Source organism: Canis aureus, chromosome 13 (genome assembly GCF_053574225.1).
Source record: "Canis aureus isolate CA01 chromosome 13, VMU_Caureus_v.1.0, whole genome shotgun sequence".
Lineage (NCBI taxonomy): Eukaryota > Metazoa > Chordata > Mammalia > Carnivora > Canidae > Canis > Canis aureus.
This window is the reverse complement of record NC_135623.1, coordinates 15393096-15399151: the sequence shown is the minus strand read 5'-3', so window position 1 is coordinate 15399151 and position 6056 is coordinate 15393096. Positions and strand designations below refer to the sequence as shown.

The 6056-nt window shown below is 50.1% G+C and overlaps 1 long non-coding RNA gene across 1 annotated transcript in view; it reads right to left on the bottom strand.

Annotated features, from left to right (window-relative positions):
* Positions 1-277: 277 nt before the first annotated feature.
* Positions 278-6056, bottom strand: part of LOC144281545 (uncharacterized) — a 55003-nt gene continuing 49224 nt past the window's right edge. Inside the window, exon 3 of the long non-coding RNA XR_013350017.1 lies at positions 278-736. This is a non-coding gene — a long non-coding RNA (uncharacterized LOC144281545). The remainder of the gene's footprint in view (positions 737-6056) is intronic.

Genomic DNA, 6056 nt, shown 5'->3' with positions numbered 1-6056 from the left:
TCAATTATGGCAAAACTTCATTCTTCCAGTTGCTCTCACGACCCCAGGCCAAACCTTTAAGTCATCTGTGACTCTTCTCTTTCTCTTATCCCCTACATCCAAGCAACAGGAAATCCTTTGGCCTCTACTTCCTTTTTTTTTTTTTTTTTTAAGATTTTATTTATTTATTCATGAGAGGCAGAGAGACAGAGAGAGAAAGAGAGAGGCAGAGACACCGGCAAAGGGAGAAGCAGGCTCCATGCAGGGAGCCCCACGTGGGACTCCATCCCGGGACTCCAGGATCACACCCTGAGCCAAAGGCAGACGCTCAACCACTGACTGAGCCACCCAGGCATCCCCAAGCCTACATTTTGCTTCACACTGATTACCCCAGTAGCCTGCTGACTGGTCTCCTCACTTCAACAATAGTCACAGTGATTCTGTTAAAATATGAATTAGAAATGCTATTCCCCTGCTTAAAACTCTGTTTTTTCTTTTTAATTTTTTAAAGAAGACTTTATTATTCGAGAGAGAGAGAGAACATGCCCGTACATGCGTGAGAGAGACAGCATGAGGAGCAGAGGGAGGGGACAAGCAGACTGCATGCCGAGCGCAGAGCTCCGTGCTGGGCTCGATCCCACCGGTGAGGGAGCAGAGGGCAAGCTGAGAGCCAAGCTCGAGCGGACACCCGCAATCCACCCCCACTCACAGGTGGGGTGTGTGTGACACTCCTCGGGCACTCCTGGCTGCCCTAAAGCTAAGGAAAGGAAAAACAAATGGTTAACTTGTTGAGGTCACAGTTCAGCAAGACCAGACTCTCCCTCAGTTTACAAATGTCTTAGTGATTTATAAGGGAAAAAAAAGCATTGTTACCAAGAACCTAACTTCCACAAGGAAACTCCCTTAACTCCTTCAACTATCTTAATGTTAATGCTTTACTAGAGGGGAAAACAACCTGAACTTGATAATGGCAAGGCCTTTAGTGTCTTGTAGGTCCTCTTTAGCATATAGAAGTTCTGAAAATCCTCCTTTCCCTTTACTCCCCAGCTCCCAAGTATACAGTCAGTGCTACCCCAGGGCAGCAGCTCTTTCTACCCACAGGTCCTGTCCCCATGCTTTAACAAAACCACCGTTTTTGCACCCAAGATGTCTTAAGAATTCTTTCTTGGCCATCGTCTCTGGACCTCACTTACACTCAAAAACTACATCACTAGATCATGACCCAACCTGAAATCAAACAGATGCTCAACTGAGCCACCCAGGCGCCCCTCCCTGCTTAAAACTTTTTAAAAAAATTTGTTTATCTGACAGAGAGACAGAGAGAGAGAGCACAAGCAAGGGGAGTGGCAGGCAGAGGGAGAGGGAGAAGCAGGCTCCCTGCGGAGCAGAGCCCAGATGGTCCCAGGACCCTGGGATCAGGACCTGAGCTGAAGGCAGGCACTTAACCAACTGAGCCCTCCAGGCGCCCTGCTTTAAACTCTTTAAGGGCCTTACATTCAGACTCCAAGCCAGTGTCTTTGCAATGGCTCCGAGGCCAAAGGGCCTGGGCCTTGCTGGATGCTGGATCCCGTTACCCCATAGTGTCCTCCCCTGCTACCCTTCCCCTCACTCCCTCCACACTAGCCTCTTTGCTATGCTCCTGCCTCAGGACCTGTGTTCTTGCTGTTCCCTCTTCCTGGAAGGCTGCTCTTCTAATTTTCCCCATTGTTTGCTCTCTTTTCTCGGATCTTTGCTCAAATGCCACTTTCTCAGTGAGGCCTCCTGCCCGATCATTGGAATTAAAGTCGCCAAATCCCTCCCACTGCCCACTCCATTCTCAATCCCTCTCCCCAGCTTATCGCCATCTAATGTACTATATGTTTCATATTATACTTTTAGTTATCATTCTTTTCCCTCTACTAGGATGTATGTTCAAGAACTATTGTCTTTTTTTTTAAAGATTTTATTTACTTATTCATGAGAATACAGAGAGAGAGAGAGAGAGAGAGAGGCAGAGACACAGGCAGAGGGAGAAGCAGGCTCCATGCAGGGAGCCCGATGTGGGACTCCATCCCTGGTCTCCAGGATCAGGCTCTGGGCTGAAGGCGGCGCTAAACCGCTGGGCCACCCGGGCTGCCCACTATTGTGATTTTTTTGTCTGTCTTATTAACTACTATATCCCTACTCTTAAAATTTGTTTTGTAGATAGTAGGTGTTCAACTATTTGATGAATGAACAAACCATTAATGCGTATTCTAAGTACCCAGGAAAAGCTTCTTTGAGCTTATTATGGGAAGAGGAGTACAGGGTATCTAGGAGTGAGTCCCTTGCCCTTTCAGGTGCTCTGCTAAGAACTGTGTGTGCACATATGTGTGCCTGTGGGTCTCCTACTTGTATAGAGAGACCACCTGGAATCAGCTACGCTCTTTCAGAAACACAAAAAAATTCATAGTGGACTGAAAAGAAAATGACAAAATATTCACTGATGTCTAAAATCAATAGCATTTCATATCAGATTCTAGCATAGACAAGTAATAAAAGTCACCAGACTAGGGGAGGAGGATAGATCCCAGAAGAGAAACATTTCACCACTATTTTTTTCCCTGCTTAGTAGAAATGCCTACCTATCTGGATTTTATTTTTTTTAATATTTTATTTATTTATTCAGGAGAGACACAGAAAGAGAGGCAGAGACACAGGCAGAGGGAGAAGCAGGCTCCATGCGGGGAGCCCCACATGGGACTCGATCCTGTGCCCAGAATCACGCGACCCAGGCGTCCCATCTGGGTCTTAACAGGAAATAGCTTGGCCAAGCTTGCAAAATTCCCAGTTGTATGGCGCAGAATTTGTGGACCGCCGTCATTGGGACTTGCAAGGAGAAGCTGAGTGAAAGGGACAGGCGGCACCGGCCCAAGGTTGGGGGGGTGGGGGCACCTTTTCTCTTCTCTGCCTCTTCCAAGAAGGCTGCTGCTCCTGGGCAGAGAGGCCACCCTGGCAGTGCAGAAGGAGCCCAGCTCTGACTTTAAAGGCCTGGCTTTCAGTTTCATTGACTGTGAGCTTGTGGCCACCTTCCAAAACTGCTCATCACAGCAGAGAGCAAAGCCCAAGCTCCTCGGCGTGGCCCTGACGACCCCCTCCATGTGGCCCTGACGACCCCCCAGTCTCATCTACCCTCTACCTTCTTATGCCAACGGCCAAGCAGCCCCTTGTAGACTCCGGGCCTTCACAGGCCCTGCTCTCTCAGGCTCACATTTCGCCCTCCTCTTCCCTAACCTGCAGAGTTCTCATTCCTCCTTGAAGACAAGATTGTAGTGTCACCACCTCCAGGAACTTTCCTGACTGCTAGGTTCACCACTGCTCATGGCTTAAGAACCCAGAGTTTCCTTTACCTCAGTGTCCAGAACACACGTGCTCTTCCTGTTTCTATGCACTTTCTTTGGAACAGCCAGAGAGACCTTTCCACACCATAGGATTCGCTGCCACTCCCCTGTTTTAAATAACAACAATGGGCCCTTGGGTGGCTCAGTTTTAAGAGCTGACTCTTGATTTCAGCGAAGGTCCTGATGTCAGGATCATGTGATCGAGACCTGCACTGGGCTAATAGAGACCTGCACTGGGCGTGGGGTCTTCTTAAGATTTTCCCCCTCCTCTTTCTCCTTCCTCTGCTCCTCCCCTCTTCACCTTCTAAATATAAATAAATAAATAAATAAATAAATAAATAAATAAATAAATAAATAAATGAACAAACAAATAAATAAATAACCATGATCATTTCTTGGTTTACTCTTGACCGTACTCTTTACTGTGGCCTACCAGTACTGCGTGACCTCACTCTTACCCTCCTCATTCCTTCCCCTTTGCTCTCTCTGCGCCCCCAGGACCAGCCTTCTGTATTCTTCAGTGCACCATGTTTCTCTATCCCTCAGGACTTTTGCACTTGCTTCCTGGCTTCAACCTGGCTAATTTCTACTTACTCTTCAGAGTGCAGCTCAAACTTTTCTTTCTCTGGGAAGGCCTCCTTGTCTGCACCCCTCCCCGCAGCAGGCTGGTTTAGGATGGTACTTAACACAGCAGTGATTATAGACCTGTTTATGAATTAGTTAATACCTGTGTCCCCCCGGAGGGACCCTGCTGTCCTGTTCATCACTTCTTAGAGGCACCTAGAACAGAACCTGGCATAGACCGAGTACTCAATAAAGTGTTTGTCGAAGAACTATAGGAGTATGTAGCCATGATATTAACTGAAAAAGGAATTCAGCTGCCTCCATTTTGATCTCAAATTTTCCAGTCGGGCTCTTTTTTTTTTCCAGTTTGTCTCTAAGCTTGGATTGAAGACCTTGCAGGCAAAGCATCCCCTGATGGGAACCCAACTCACCCTCTCAGGCAATCAGGACTGCCCTGAGCCAGTAAGGCCCTGACCATAACTTGACTCCAAGACAGTGATCAATCTGCCACTGCCCACCTGCACATCCCACCCACTTCTGTCCCATGTTTTCCTTATATAACCCTGGAAGCACTTGTGGCTCTGTGGAGACAGTCTTTGAGACTCTAGTCTGCTGTCTTCCCAGGAGTGGCCTTCCTGAATAAATTCCTTTCTTGTTTCACTCCCACACATCTCTCTGCCTTTGGATTTTATCAGTTAATAAACAGGTAGCTGAACTTGGTCTGTTTGGGACCCCTGGAGCCAGGAGCTCGTCCACTCCTGTGCCCCAGCTGCACTGTCACAGTGGCCTGTGAGGTCCTGAAGAGCTAGTAGAGCATCAGCACCCAGCACCATGCTTGGCATTTTGTGGAGCTCGGTAAGGGTTTTCTGAGTGTGTGAGACACTGTGATATGCTGCTCAGACTCCCCATCAGTAAAGACCCGAGACACCAGCTACTGGGAGGGCAGTCAGTGGAAGACCTTCAACTGTCAGCCCCTCCAGGGACAAGGTCACCTTCCTAGTTGGCCCCACATTCAAGGACTGGTGAAAAAAAAAAAAAAAAAAAAAAAGGACTGGTGAAGCAGGGATATAAAACCCTAGTCTGGCCATTTTAGTTTATCTGGGGGACTACTGTGATGGGCCATTGTAGCTCCAGAGTCCCCAGGGGGTCAGCCAACACTGGTCTTTGGCCTGTAGGAGCTCTGGACCCTACAGTAGGAGCCCACTCCTGTTCCCTCCCTCCCTTCCACAGATGTTGATCCCAAGAGTGCTCCCTCAAAAATTCCTGCACCGTAACCTCCATCTCTACTTCTCCCAAACCCAACTTGCAACAGGCCCTTTCTGTCTTCTCTTCCCTTTCTCTGTGCCATCCCTCTCAGGAAACCTACATGCATTCACCTAAAGTTTGTAGACACCATTCAACTTGACAAGCACTTTGAAGTCATGGACCAGGAGCAAACGGTCAAGAAAAAGTTCTTGGGATGCTTTTTTGGTGCAAAAAGGTGCTTTTATTAAAGCACAGGGATAGGACTCCTGGACGGAAAGAGCTGCACGAGAGTCCTGAGGGGTGACTGACGATACATTTTTTAGTTAGTGGGGGTTAGGGATAGCGTGAGGCTCTAAGGAATTTTGAAGGAAAGCTTTCAGGACCTCGAGGGGGCCAGCTGCCCTACGGTAAGGTCATTTACTACTGCCTGGTACGAGCTCATCACGAGACCCTGAAGGTGCCTGTCAGTGGGCCAGCGCTCAGGAGGGATGCCAATAGCCCCTGGGAGGGGTCGCAGCCACCGGGAAAGGGACACTAAGAAGAGCAAAGCGACAGGACAACGCAACGAGGCAAGTCCTAGAGAGCAGAGGAGTCCCGATCCGCGGACCTCAGGACTCCTTTGTTCCTCTCTGCCCTCAGTTCACCCCATTCTCTCCCTGCCCTTCCGCGGGGGGTCGGTGCGCGGGTGCCCCGGGGGCTGCGGGGTCGCGGCGTCCTGCACCCCGACGGGGCCTCCCTGCCGCGGCTGCGGGGCTGCGGGGCTGCGGGGCTGCGGGGCGCGCGGGGGCCGGCGCAGGGGGGCACCGGAGGCCCGGCCGCAACCCGCGCCAGTGGGCAGAGGGCGGGGCGCGCCCGGGCCCCCGGACCCACCCCCCGACCCCCTCCCCGGGGCCGTCCCCGCTCCTCCTC